This window comes from Harpia harpyja, chromosome 19, assembly GCF_026419915.1.
Source record: "Harpia harpyja isolate bHarHar1 chromosome 19, bHarHar1 primary haplotype, whole genome shotgun sequence".
NCBI classification, from domain to species: domain Eukaryota; kingdom Metazoa; phylum Chordata; class Aves; order Accipitriformes; family Accipitridae; genus Harpia; species Harpia harpyja.
In genome coordinates, this window is record NC_068958.1 from 23,100,416 (window position 1) to 23,114,690 (window position 14,275).

Here is a 14,275-nt window from a genome sequence, read left to right on the forward strand (position 1 = left end):
GCGGTGAGCCGGGGGGGGGGCGGGCAGGGACCCCCGGCTGGTGGTGACTGACCGAGGGGCGGCGGGAGGCCGAGGCCCAGCCGCCGCCGCGGCCCCTCGGCCGGAGCCGGGTCTCCCCTCGCGGTCGAACCTTCGCCCGGGGAAGGGTCGGGCGGCGAGCCGAGGGCCCCAGCGGGGAAGGGGCGCGGGGGCGGCCCCGGCACCTGCCCCGGGCCCGCGGGCGCCGCCGCCCGGAACTTTTCGCGGGCCTCCCCGGTCACGTCCCCTCCCGCCGCGCCGGCTCCGCGCCCCCGCCCGGCCCGGCCCGCCCCGCTGGCTCCTCCCCAGGCCGCGGCCGGTGAGGGCGGAGCGGACGCGGCGCCGCCGCCGCGCACAGCAGCCGAGCCCCGAGCCGAGCGGCGGCGGGAGGCGGCCCGGAAGGCGGCGGGTGAGCGGGGCGGCGGCGGCGGGGGAGAGGCAGCGGGAGCGGGCGCGGCGGGGCCCCGCGGGCGGCGGCGGCGGCGGCGGGCCGGGTCCGGGCGCCCCCGCTGGGGCCTGGCGGCGGCGAGGCCGCGGAGCCGCGTCCCGGCGGCGGGGGTCCGGGGAGCGCAGGCGGTGTCAGCGGGGCCGGGCTGAGCGCTCCCTCCCCCGGGGGCGCGGCGAAGGCCGGCAGGCGGCGAGGCTGGGGGTGGGGGGGGGAGGCGGCTTCTTCCCCGGCCCTGGCCGCGGCGGGGCGGGAGGGCAGCCCGCGGCGAGGCGGGCGGCCGAGCTGGGCCCCGGCCGAGGCGGTGCGGGGTTCCCCCGCCGCCGGGCCCCGCAGGTCCCGCGGCGGTGGCGGGGCTGCCCCGGCCCCGGCGGGCGCGGGCCGGACATCCATCTTGTGCGGCCCCGGCCCCGGCGGCGAAGGGCGGCCGGGGCTCCGGGCGAGGGAAGGCGGCCAGGCGCCGGGAGGCTGGCGGGGCCGAGGCGGGGGCGGTTGGCCCTCGGCGCGGCGAAGGGTGTCGCCGTGCCTCGGGAAATAACCAAAATTCTTTTGGTGTTTCGTATAGTCAGGTGTGCGCCGGGCGTCCCGGGCTCGAGGGGAGCGCGCGCCGTCTGGCTGTTCCCCGAGATGTAAAGGGGGGCCCACAAAGGTCTCGCGCGCTGTCGTCCCCGAAGACCACCGGAGGTAAACGGGGAGCGAGGCCGGAGGGGAGCGGGAGGGCGGCGTTGGGGCTGGCCGGGCCAGGCCGGGCGGACGGCGGGACGAGGGCCAGCCTTCGCCAGCCGCCCCGCTTCGCTGCCCGGACGGACGTCGGCGGGCTTTGGGCCGGAGGCAGGTGGGACGAGCCGGGCCGAGGCGACGGCTCGGCGTTCGAAGCGGGCGCTGAGCAGCCCCTCGCCAGCCGCGCGGAGCAACGCGCCGGTCGACCCTCGTCCTCCGGGCCCAGGGACCCGTTGTCTCGGACCGCTTCAGCTCTGAAATGGTTTCTTGCGCTTCCTTCAGTTGCTTTAAAGAGAAACCGTTCTCCGTGTAGGGAAACTTTTGTGTTTAGATAACTTCTCGTTAATTGGCGTCTTTGCTTACGATACCGGAGCTGCGATACAGGTGGTTTTGGTGCCAGGGTTTCTGCGAAGCTTTCTCAGCAGGAGCGTTGGGGTTTGGACACGACGCGTCCGTACCGACCGACACAGAACTGGAATCGGCTCTTGGGCTTTGCTTTGCTCAGAACTTGGAAAGAGCTGCAAACAGGAAGGGCAAACCATGAAAACTCTGGGTTTTTTCCTTTCAGTAGCTTAACAAGGGAGATAATATTTCTTAAAATAGTTGTTTGACTTGAAAACGCCTGCCTGCCTTCGGAGTATTATATCAGCACTCTATAATTTCTGTTGCTTTTGTAATTCTGTCTGAGTAGTAGTATTGCTCCATGTAAAAAGAGGCAGCAAATTATGCGAAGAGTTAAACTGAGGAAACTGGCTGTAGTTGAGAGCGGCTGTCTGCTGTGAAATATTTCACTGTTGTGATTTTTGTCGTTGCTTTTTCTTACTGAAACAGTATGTCATTAACTCTCACGGGTGCTAGCAGATCCCTCAGGTTCTGAAAGGGTTTTAATGTGGAAATTTGTGAGACTTTTAGGCGGTAATGGGTGAAGCTGTGGAGAAACAGAAAGTGGTGCGTTAGCAGTCAAAGGTCTGTGCCTTTAGTGAGAAGTTTTTTGAAATGAGGCAATTTAAAGGGAAGTTTTAGATGGAGCACCCTTGCATTTGTGCTATCTGCAACTTTTTTAACTTACAGAAGCGGTGTGGTTCACCCTGTCCCAAGTATGAAACGCTGTCTGATTATTCTGACATCATTATCATGTTACTATAGTGACTTCATTACGCTGGGAATGCCATGTTCACATCCTGTTGCTATGGAAAAGATCAGTGTAATAAATAAAAACATTTAATGTTCTGTTCATCATTGTGGCAGAAAAAATGCCATCAATTTATTGGCGTCATTGCCTGATGACCGACAACATACTCCAACAAAAGTTTTTAATGCCGAGTTAGAAACCGGGAAATTATCACTTGCAGTTCTCAGCAGATTGTCCCTTCCTTCTCTCTTGTTGTGCCGGGTAGCAGAAGTTGTGAAATCCTAGTTTTGGAAATGAGAAGGAGAATACACATATCATTCTTCAAGGTGGAGTCGACAGGAAGTGCTGTGCTCACATACACTGCTGCTAAAAATAATCTGTTTTCGTGCGCAGTATTTTCTATGCACCAGGAGGAGAGGGCTGTTTGTGTTCTGTCAGGCTAAGATCATCCACAGAGAAGCGAGCTATACCTCTTACAAGCAGGTATTTCTTATGGCCTTTGTAAACAGGGGAGAGTATGTCCAGAAGGGTGTAAGTGGTCTGATCAAGGGACCACATACGGTGCAAAACAAACCTTGATGGCGTTTAGTAGGCCCAGGCGGTGCTGGCAGACCCAAGAGTTGTAATTCTGAAGACTCAAAGGAAGCTAAGCGCAGTGTCTGTCATCACGTGTCTTGGCTCTGGTGTGGCCGTTTTTAGGGTAAGTAGCTTTGCTGAAGATTTTGAGAGGACTACGTGCCAAATGGACTAAATTACTAGCACAGTGTAATTCCAGTGGCACATTAATGCTTTTATTTGGAGACTGATGTTTATACAGTTTATCAAAATGGTTTATATTTGAAACAGTGAGCAGTAAATACACAGACTATTTGTGATACATTTCATGGCTCCTCATCCAGTCTGAGGACTGTTCTTAAAAAACTGAAATGTAATTAGATAGCAGTGGTGTAACATGTGGGCATACTCTAACATAAAAGTTTTAATTGTATATTGACTCAGTCTTAGGCATAAACAATCCTAAACATTTGTTTGTACTATATATTGCAGTGTTTTTTCTTGTACCATGCGCATGGACAGCGTACTCAGTGGCACTTTGAACTTGTACTTCGTATTTAGAGAACAGATTGCTTCTGTGCAACTCTATAGAGGCTTTTAAAAAAAAAATCATCTTAAAGAGGAATCCTAATATTCTGAGAACAGGAACATGTTATCTGTTTAGACTAGAGAAAAGGAAGTGAATCTTTTGAACATACATAAAGTTCAAATCTTTATTCTTTATATTTGAAGTGTTTTTTACTTGTAGCTGTTTGAAATTCAGAATTCCCCTTGGTCCAGGGTTACTTTCAACCTTGCTGAAGTCAGTTCAGCAGAGCGCTGCTGGGCTTGGTCAGCTGGGTCTGGCTGTGGATCATGATCAAAACTTTTTTTTTTTTTAGGATAATATGGAAGACTTCTATTTTATCGCTTTCTTTTAATTTCTGATGAGCCAGATTAAAGTTAAACATCAAGTACTTCTGGTAGCTTTGTGTGTTGAATTCTGCAGAAGCAGATTCAAGAGAGACCTAACTTTTAAAACTTGGTCAAGTCCTGGGGTTGTGCTTGGTGGTTGTTGTGTGGGGTTTGTTGTTTTTTTTTTTTTTGGCCTTGATTTGAGGTGGGTTTTGCTTGGTTTTTGTTTGGTTGGTTTTTTTTAAGAGGAGATAGTGAGGATGGTGATTAGAGTACAGCCTGAATTCATTTTATGCTGAGCTCTGAAGTAGTTACTGATTTGCTTTTACTCTTTTATTTAATAAGTAATAGGAAATTAAACAGAATTTTAATGAAAGCATCTTCTTAAAGGGGTGCTCATAAATCCCAGGATCAAGTTTTTACTTAGGCACTTGTGTTCACACTTTGCAAAAGCTTCTGATCCTGCAAACATGACACCTAATGGCCAAGATAAGTAAGGATGTTAGAAAGTTGAAAAGAAAAGTTAATCTTGCTGAGCTATCTTGTTTGATCCAGTCTGTCTTGTTCAGGTGCTAAAACTTGTATGAGGTGTTTTGTTTTATTTGCCGCAGTACTGAAGTCTGGTGGCAGGCAGGATTTGAGATTATTCGGGTTCCTAGACTGCTCTCTGGGTATAAATTAATGTCACTTCTCAAACAGGTTTCTCCTTGGATTGTATCCTAGCATCGTAAGTACGGAGAGGATAAAGGAGGACCTAGCTTTTTGTTCACAAAGCACAGGTTGGAACGAGACTACGGCTGCAGTAGCTCATGGCTGTTATTCAGCAGACTGAAAATACAATATGCTTCCTGCTGCTAGTGTTGCAAATATAATCAAGTTCAGTATATTTCAGTTAATGGAAATGGTTAAATAGAGCATAAAGTCATGAAGATGAATTTATTTCAATTCTACATATACAAGTGATAGATTGTATTAGTCAGTCCAAGAAGAGAGGCACTATTTTTATGGGTAAAACATTTCTCAGAATGGTTGATGACTTTTTTTTTTTTTAAGGCTGTACAGTTAGAAGTAGTAGTAGGTTATTCATCCTCTGCAGTTGTATGGTAAGATTAGAGCTCTTAGGCAAGTCACAGATTTAACTCCTTTGCTTTCCCATTGTTGAATTTTTATTGTTGAGCATTCAAGAACACTTGGAAGCAAGAACCGAGTAGGAGTCTAACTGATCCAGTTTAGTGTCTCCAACACTAACATTAGAATGAAAAAAAAAAAAAAAAAAAAATCTGTGTTGGTTAAATGAAGAACTGTTGAAATAATATACCAGAAGAGAAAGGTTTATAAGTGTGAAGAAGATATACTTTCATTAATAGCTTCTGAGTAAGAAGGATATAAAAAAATATTATCTAATGTAAAGTATCTGTGGCTACACTTTTTATATAAATATGTTGAAATAAAAACAACCTTCGATTAGCCTGCATACATACTTGCAAATTACGTGTTGAAAAAATAGTATCTAGCCATATGACATTAATTCTGTATTTCAGTGTTGCTTTTAGCTTTCTTCCCTAAATGTCCTATACCACCTGGGAAAGTTATTGCAGGAATGATAACTCTATTTAAATAATATTCTTTGATAGTCCGAACCAAATTTAGTTTAGATTTGTGTTTGAGACAAGTCTGCGTTCTGAGTGACTTGGCGTGAGGTTGTCATGCCCTTGATGACCGGTTCTGCTCCGAAGTGTCCCCCGCTCTGTTGTTTTACTGCCTGTATTTGTGCCCCTGCCTATGGGCTTCCAGAGAGGTCCCAGCTGTCAGAGGATGGAGCTGCCTCTGTCGGGAGTCAGCATCCTTAGGGTTGGATCACTCAGGGACCAGAAAACAAATCACGGGTTTGAACTCCATAGTGTGATGTTACATAAACAGGGTGAAGTTTGGCCAGATGTTCCTCCTGAATGGTTCTCTGGAAAACAGTCCTGTATCATAAATAATAGAGATTCCTTGGATGCATCTAGGTTTTTTTCCTTTCAGAATAGAACAGAATATTTCAGTTGGAAGGGATCTACAATGGTCATCTAGTCCAACTTTCTCCTTAAGGTTTCTTGAGTTACACGTAAACAAGCTCTCCAGAATGCATAATTTCTTTTGATTTATAAAATAGATAAGATTTTAAGAGTCAGTGCTGGTTTTCCTAGCCATACCTTTGAGTTTTTGAAAAATGCAAATTATATGCTTTTTAAGGTTGCCGTTTAGCTAGTGGACCTGGCATTCAACGCAGCATTTGTTCCAATACTGTAAGATTTTTAGGAGAAACTTGGTTATAGTATATGAAAAATGATGTTTTAGTTGTATTTCATGGAGTATCACCAGGTTGGAAAGCAACTACGAGATTGAATGGCTTTAATGTAAGCTCTGAGGCTCCAGCTGTGTGTGCTTTGAGTTGATTTGCTTTCACTCAGGTGTCAGAGCAGGCCATGAAAAAGCATCCTCCAAGGTCAGAGTGGACTTGCTGTGGGTGACAGTCCTGAGAAGGCAGAGTAGGTAACTTAGGTTTCTGTAGATAGTGTCTTCCATGTGCAAAAAAAAAAAAAAAAAAAAGATTTTTCAAATTATATGTGGTATGATGTATAAAGTAGATGTTTCATGCCTGTTAAAATCAGTTTACCTTGTAGTGTTAGAAGCAAAGGAAACTGAGAATGTTTGACAAAAGCTGTTCGTGGATAAGCAAGATAGGTTCTGAAACCTCCTGGTGTGAGTTTGGTTTTATCTCAATATCCATAGATGTGTCACCAAGTGACTGACCCTGCCTGTCTCTTGGAGGCTGCCATGGCAAGTGAAAGGCAACGCTGCACGCTGAAGGGACAAGAGGCCATGGTGACAAGTGGCAGCAAGGGAAATTTCAGTTAAAGCAAGGAGGGACTGTTCTGTGGGAGCAGTTAACCACTGGAACAGGCTGCCCAGGACCTTTTGGAGGCTCTGTCATCGGAGATACACCGAACTTGACTGGGCAAGGTCTTGATTGACCTGGTCTGACTTTGAAGCTAGCCCTGTTTGGAGCAGGGGGTTGTAGCAGAGACCTCTGGCAATCCGTTGCAAGCTGAATCACCCTCTGTTTCATTGCATTTACATGGCACGGTTGTATTACCTGGTAGAGTGGGCGAGATGCAGTTGAGAGCTCCAGTGGCCAGAGCTTCAGGCTGTGGTTTCATGGTCACTAAATGGAGTCACACACTCCAGTGTCCCCCTTGCTCTGATACTTGCGCTCTTAGATCTTTAGGTAACGCAGGGAGCTTAGCTACCTGAAAACTGAGCTAGTCCCAAAAATATATACGTAGTTTTCAGCCAGATCACTTCTTGCTCTGACTCATTGTGTGGTGGTGCAAGTACCACTGCTGATAGAGGGAAGGAGCTGCGGAGAGAAAAAGAAACTGCAGTTCCTGACTGCATCTGACTTAGGGCAGCATCCTTCTGTCGGTTTTGTGCTGGGACTGCGTTAGAGGTAACGTGGTGGCTGTGCGCTTTGCCTGTTACATCTGGAAAGAACATGACCTGCGGCTTATTCTGGATGGTGGCTGAATAGGTGAATATTTGTTCTCTGTCCTCAGTGGTAACAGATTGTTATTTGCAAGGAACAGCCTGCATTTATGGGAGTTTATATCAAGCTGCCTTTCTGTTGCAAGAAATTTAGGGTCTGCACTGCTTGTTTTTCAGTTGGCTTTGCTTGTTGTGTTGGTGACTGTTAAGACATCATCTGTGAGTTGGTTTTACATGTCTGCTGGCTGACTGAAACCATTCGGAGCTAAATGGCTCACATTATTAGCTTCCTGTTCTTTCCTGTGATAGTGACAATTCTGTTAGTTAATGCCTATTTTCTGAGCTCCCTTCTGGAGAAAGGGGAGTGCAGGGGGAAGCTGTGTAGACACTAGTGACAGCGAAGCATCAGTCAGGACACAACATGTACCTGCTCAGCTGTTGGTACCTGGTACTTACATTGAAGCACTTCGTTCTGGTGCTAGGCCTACTGATGCCACTTCACTACCAGGTTTGGTACAAAACAAGTTTTGATCTCCAAAGCTCTGAACGGGGCACAAACTGGTTACTGAGAGATCACTTCTCCCCTTGCAAATACTGCAATAATTAAGGTTGTCTAAAGTAGTCCATTTAACAATATTAAAATGAAGAGTCTGTGGGAAGATGGGTGGTGTTCAAGGAGGAGGCACTGAGTGTTACATTCCTAATCAGAAATGGTGTGTTTAAACTTAAATTCCATTCATCTGCTGTGGGAAGATCCTTTGAGGTGTGTGTGGGAAGAAATGGGGCACCGGAAACCTTCCCTAATTTTGATCACCAATCGTTCTGGGTTTTATAACTTTTATATTTGCAGATTGCACTCACAACACTGTAGTAGCCACTACATCTAGTTAAAGGTGAGATTTAAAACTGTGTTGTGTCTGTTTCTCTTGGGACAGTAGTCCACAGGGCATGACAAAGGGTTCTTTTCTCACTGCGTCAGCTGGCTGAAGCAGGTAGAGTAGCTCTGCGTGCATCTGAATGTGGCCACATGAAGATGATGTTTTGATGTGTGTTACTGCCCCGTGCTGCGAGTGGTCCAGCAGGTATTGGGTGCTGGGTGTTGGGAAATACCTGCTATACCTGAACAGGCACTTCCTCGGTGCAGCTGTAGTTGCTTGACGTGAACCCAGGTGAAAGCGCATATTTAATTTTTTTGATTGAGAAATCCAGATGCTGACAAAAGCAGACCTTAGTATGTTTTGAAAACTGCTGTTTGTTTTCTTTCGATGAACAAAATCCTTTATCTGGGGGGAAAGTTTGACCCTCCACAGTGCTTTTGTAACAGGGAAGAAGCGGGTAACGCAGGACAAACAGCAAAAAAGGAAGCCTCAGGGCTGCTTGCAGCCCACGGCTGCAGGTGGTTGGCTTGGCTTTCTCACCACCCTTTTCACTTTGTTTGACTGAAAATATGGGGAGCCAGGCAATAGCAGTCCTGTTGAGCAGGTGGCTTGAGTCATTATGGTTTGTTATTTATTTTGAATATTGATAAGATGGAAAGTATTTAAATCCATCTGGGGCACTGAAACAAGAGGTCTGGATATGTCCGCAGCAGTGGTTATGTTATGGCTGAAACAGATCTTTATTAATCGCTTAAATGAGGCAGTCAAAAATACATGCTGCCCTGGTGCTTCGTACGCTCACGTAAGAAGTAGGACAAGCACTTCTGTAATAGGCAATTGTCACCCTGTCAAAAGTTACTGGAAGAAAACTACTTTTTGAAAACGCACTGTGACTAGTAGCACGCATCATGTTTGTCAATCGGTTACATTGCATAACTGCTGCTTGGTGGAGCATTACAGGAAAACAGACAGTTGCATTTCACTTGTGAGTGGCTAGAACTGCAAATTCAAGGCTGGCTGGAATGTTTGGGGGTTTTGTTGAAATATTTGTTGGATCCAACAGTATTGTGTTCTGGAGTGTTCTAATACTGAAAAAATTTGAATTTGTCATATTTAAATTAGGGTATTGCGTGTGAACTCATAGCTATGAGCATATCTTTAAAGATCTGAGCATCTGTGGCTGTAGCTGGCTGTGGCTGTAGTTGTGAGTGCTCTGTGCCTCTAGAAGTAAGATCGCTATTAGTTTTTGTCCAAGTGAATAATCTGTATGGGATTGGGCATCTCTCACGATTTTAACACATCTGTTGGAAACAGACCCTTACTCTGGAAAGCACCGAGTATGTGGGAGGAGCAGTTCAGCTAGATGTATTGGTTGCAGTGCCTTTTATGTTGCTTTTTATGTAATGCTCTTTTTCTCTAATGCAAATAAACTTGAAGTTGTAGGGCGGGGCTGCTGAGAAGAGGAAAACTTTCATTACAGACAGCTGACATGCAGAATAATATCTTTTTATATGCCACCTACCACGTGATAGTTTAAAGTAAATCATAGTTCACTGGGTAAGGTTGTTTCTGGCGCAATTCTCCTTTTTGCATAAGTAGTCTCATTCCAGCACATCATGCTTTACCCTGAGATTTGATGTGTTAGTACTGTGCTGGGTAACTGTTAGTGGGTATCGGGCCTGAAGATCAGAAGTCTTGGTGGATTTATGAAATAAATACAGGTGAAGATAAAATAAATTTAGCCAATTGTTGCTTTCTGCTTGGGATTATAACGCTAATTGTAGTTGAAAATAACATTAAGATTAAAGATACAGGCTGAAACTGTTCCAGACAGTCTTTCCCATGAAATATTCATGCATTTAGGGTTTTTAACTCATCAGATCACTTACAAAGTCATAGGGATTACAATATTATTATGGCTTTGTCTTGTTTCATGAATACACTGCATTGGCATATTGATCACTAGAATGCACTCAAATTTAGAATAAAGCTTCTTCAGGAATCTCACTTAAAATGATCAAACAGATGTTTTAATGCTCCAGGGCACTTTCCTCAATGGTGTGATTCCAAGAAAGTGTGTCTTTTCCTTTATTCTGTAATTTCAGTACTTTGTAGCCTCTATCTGTTAAATGAACTGTTTACTCTAAACCGTCATCATAAACGGTATCGAGTACAAGTCAATTTAGCACTAAAGCAAGCTTGAGTGGGGCGGTAGGGTAGCTGAGCGTGCCATTAGCAGGTGTCAGAAAAACTAAGTCATGTCTACAGAGCTGAGGGGCTGAAACTTCTTTTATTGTCCTTTTCATGCCAAATTCATAGTAACTGCACCTGTATGGGCAGAAGTTTAAAAAAGTTCCTAAATATATTTTAAAACCAGTGGCGGTAGTGCCCGTGCATTTGTATGGCTGATGTTGTATTTGTAGAGTTACTCTAGAAAAAACAGTTGAATGGGAGTTTTATCTTCGATGGAAAGATGTCCTAACCAAAATGGAAAGCACAGAAATTGTGGATAATGGCAATTAACATTCAAATTGTGTGGTATGTTCTAAGGTCTTGCTCAGAGTGCAGAACTGACATGACTGTCTCCAGGCCATATGTTTAACAAATTTGCATACTAATGTGGGAGAGATTTTTTTTTTCCTATTGCCTTACGTCTTATCATTTCAAAGACACATGAAAAAAAGACAACTTTTTTTTTGTTGCTGTTGGAATACTGTTCATGAGGCGGAAGGGAAGAGCTGGCTGATGCCAGTGGTGCTCATCTTGTTAGCTGCTGTAGGATGTGTCCTCCCTTCCTTGTGAGTTAAACATAGTGTCTCCTTCTGGGAGCAGGAGTCCAACTGCCCGCGGGGGTTTTTGTTGTTGTTTAAAGACAGCTGTATAATAATCTATTTTGGTTGTAATCAAGCTTGACCTATAAATACTGAAATGGCTTATATAAAACTGATTTAAACTATCAGAGCTATTTCCTTTAGGGGTTAGTGTCACCTTTTGTTTTCCATAGAGGAAATTCCAGGATGAATGGTCAAAGTAGTTTTGCCTGGCAGATTCAGGAGGATTTATAAACTTTGGAGAAGCCCCAGTGCAGAGGTCAGATCTGCCAGCGGTTCAGTTCTCAACCCTCCTGGCCTGAAAGTTCTCACTGTGATGGCCTTCAGGCTCCAACACTGAAGTGTTAATAGCATTTTTGAATATTCCTTCAGTTAAAATCTTCACATAGAAGAAAATTTCCTTCTTGTTGTAAAAGAAAATTCAGTTTCCACCCCTCCTCTGCCCCCAGGTTCCAGGAAGTGGCATTAAGGGACTGAGCTAAATACTGAAGGATTAAGTACCATATTAAATAACTTCATTTCTTTATAAAAAGTAATGAAACTGTTATTTTTTCCTCTAAGTTAATTCTGTACATTAACTTACTGTTATTCAGGTTCCTATCAAGCCTTAAAATTTGCCATGAAAACATTTCAAGAGGTACAGTTCTACTTTACAGTGCTAAAATACATCCGTCGTTAACTGTATTTAGGTACTCGTTACATGGATACTCATTGCTGTATGGGTTTTATTTAAACTGGTAAACAATGTAGTATTAATAAGTGGCCATATGGTAAGTGGGGCTTTTCATTCAAAAAATCATTGTTAGAACAGGCGTTTAATTAGCCACAGTTGCGTGGGAACGGTAGGTGTTTTGGTTGCTTGTGGCTGACGCATGCTAAACAGTAAAGTATTTTTAAGGCAGTGAAAATCTCTAGACTGCATATGCAAGCCTGACCTTTAGATCGGTCTACATGGTCAAATCCAGTGTATACACGCAAACCGATTATTGCAGATTTGCCAGTAAGATTTAAAGAATCTTAATATTTTCTGGAATTTCTAAGTTAGCCCAGTCTCCTGAAAAGCTGGGCAGTGGTCCATGCTAACAGACGACGTGTTTTTAGAGGCTTAATATAAGTCTTAGAATTTATCACTGATGGGTAGAAATACATTTGAAGAGCATTTTAAACCTCTGCAGTTTTTTCAAAAAGTTTCAAAGGAACCTTAATAGGGAGGAAGCTTTATTGGTCTCTCCATCAAAGATTCGATGCCGGAGACCAAATAAGGACAAACTGGATTCCAGCCCCCAGCAGTGACCAGTGCCTGGGCTTTGTGACCAGTGTCTGGTCACCATTACTGCAGAAAGAAAATAATTGAAGTGCAAGCTGAAATTGCAGTGACAATCTACCTACCTCATGTCACTTATTTACTCTAATTACATAAACCAGGAAGAACATAGTTAAGAACGTTGCCAAGCTACTATCAGCACAACGAATTATTCTTACCAAGTATAATGTAGTTGGTGCTTTGCTACGATTGGGTTTCCTAGAGTCTGTCTGGAATTTAATCTGTATTAAAAAAGGTCAGAACATTTTTTCCGCTGAAGAAAATGGAGAAAAAAACCCTTTATAGGACTTAAAAGTCAGTGGCAAGTTGTGGATGTCGTAGACAAGACATGGCAGAAGTCCCATAAAGAGGTTCTATGTCTAATGTTTATGCCCTTTAACATTTACATGTTTTGCTGATGAGGAAGGGGGAAAGGAAGTATTTTTCTTTTCTTCTTCTGAAAGAGCTGTCAAGAACTCCTCTGAATTGTGTAAACCCCTCTGCTGAACATACTCAAGTTGCTCTAGATGAGGAGAAATGGCTGAGTGTGACCATGGTGTTGCTTGGGAGGACCTCTGTTCTGCCGGCTGTCTGCCACACACGCATTAGCTGTGTGATTCATCGCCATTCTGTTTCCATAATGTGGCCACACAATACTTTCTATTAAACTGTTTTATATATATAATTGAGAAAAGTCTGTTTTCTCCTAAATCTGCACAGTTTAGGCGGATGTCTTTCCTCCTGTTTGCAGATCAGTGCTCATTAGTATTAAATTTGCAGCAGCAGTGCTGCAGTCCGTTTGGAGGGGAGGCTGCCAATTACAGCGAGTGACGTAGCGTTTTGTTCTAATTTGGGGATGCAGTGTGTGTTGGTCTTTGAGTTTTGCTTCTGGCTTCCTTTCCCATGTCTTTGTCTGTCTGGCACACGTCCCTAGCAACTTTCTGCAAATGCAGACCAATAGGACAAAAAATAAATTAGCCGTTTCAGCATGGCAAGCTTTAGCTGCCCAAAGTACTTGTTCCTTGCCTGGAGTGCTTCTATAGCAAAGCAATTTAAAATGAGTAAGTAGGCAGTCACTTCCATAGAAGTTAATGTTATGGTATTTTAAAATTGCAAGTTCAGCGTGAAGCTGGTTGCAGAAAAGATTACAGACTGAGGAAGATCCATCTCAGTATATTTGTGCATAAGATCACTCTTTCAAATTACAGAATTATCGCTGTTTTCAAAGAAGTTTGTTTCTCTGGCTTGTTTGTGTGTGCTGTAGTTAATTTGCTCAAAGCTCCAGTTCAGCACAACACTGAAGTCAGAAAGGACGACTCTGTTGCTAGAGGACTTTACTCTTAGCCCAGGCTTTTATGGCTTTGGCCCTGCATCAGTAACCTTCACAATACACCGCGGAAGATGTGAAATTATGCAGAAACTGGCTATTTGGATGTGGTTCAGAGGAGCACACGGTCGGGACTTGAATTTTTGAGAATGGATGTGTGCAAGATTTGAAGGCCGGTCTCTTGCCTTTTCCAGTTGAACGCTTCAAATAACACCTCAGAACAATGTCGTTTTTCTCTTGTGTTCTCAAATACCTGTTTGCTTATTTGGCTTGAAACTAGCTTTATTTTTTGCATATGCTTCTCACTGTGGTTTTTTGTTTTTATCTAGGACTTCAAAAACAACAAAAAATGTATTTAGTTTTAAATTACTGAATCATGGACAAGCTACCTTATAAAATGTTGCTGCCTTCTTGTTTGTAAATTTATGAATTACTGGTGAAAGTTCTCTTTTAGAAATATTAGAATGTCACAATACTGAAATATTGTTACTCTTTTCACTAATCACAGTGAATTCAGTTTATAGTTACTTTGTTAAAATGCTTTTTAGCACAGTAGTGGTTCAGAATTAGATTCAATTCTGAAGTCTTACTGTAGGGAATTGGAACTCACTTATGAGTTGCTTCAGTTCTTTGGTGTACTTAGG

At 44.3% G+C, this 14,275-nt stretch overlaps 1 protein-coding gene across 4 annotated transcripts in view; it reads left to right on the forward strand.

The window, feature by feature from the left end:
- Positions 1-291: 291 nt before the first annotated feature.
- RAP1A (RAP1A, member of RAS oncogene family) overlaps positions 292-14,275 on the forward strand; it is a 43,518-nt gene continuing 29,534 nt past the window's right edge. For 2 of the 4 annotated variants that reach the window (XM_052814463.1, XM_052814464.1), the window contains exons 1-2: positions 326-427; positions 1,029-1,147. The gene's annotated coding sequence lies outside the window, so the exon portion shown is untranslated. Of the gene's footprint in view, positions 428-1,028; positions 1,148-14,275 lie in introns of all 4 variants that reach the window. The other 2 variants (XM_052814460.1, XM_052814461.1) reach the window with 2 other exon arrangements.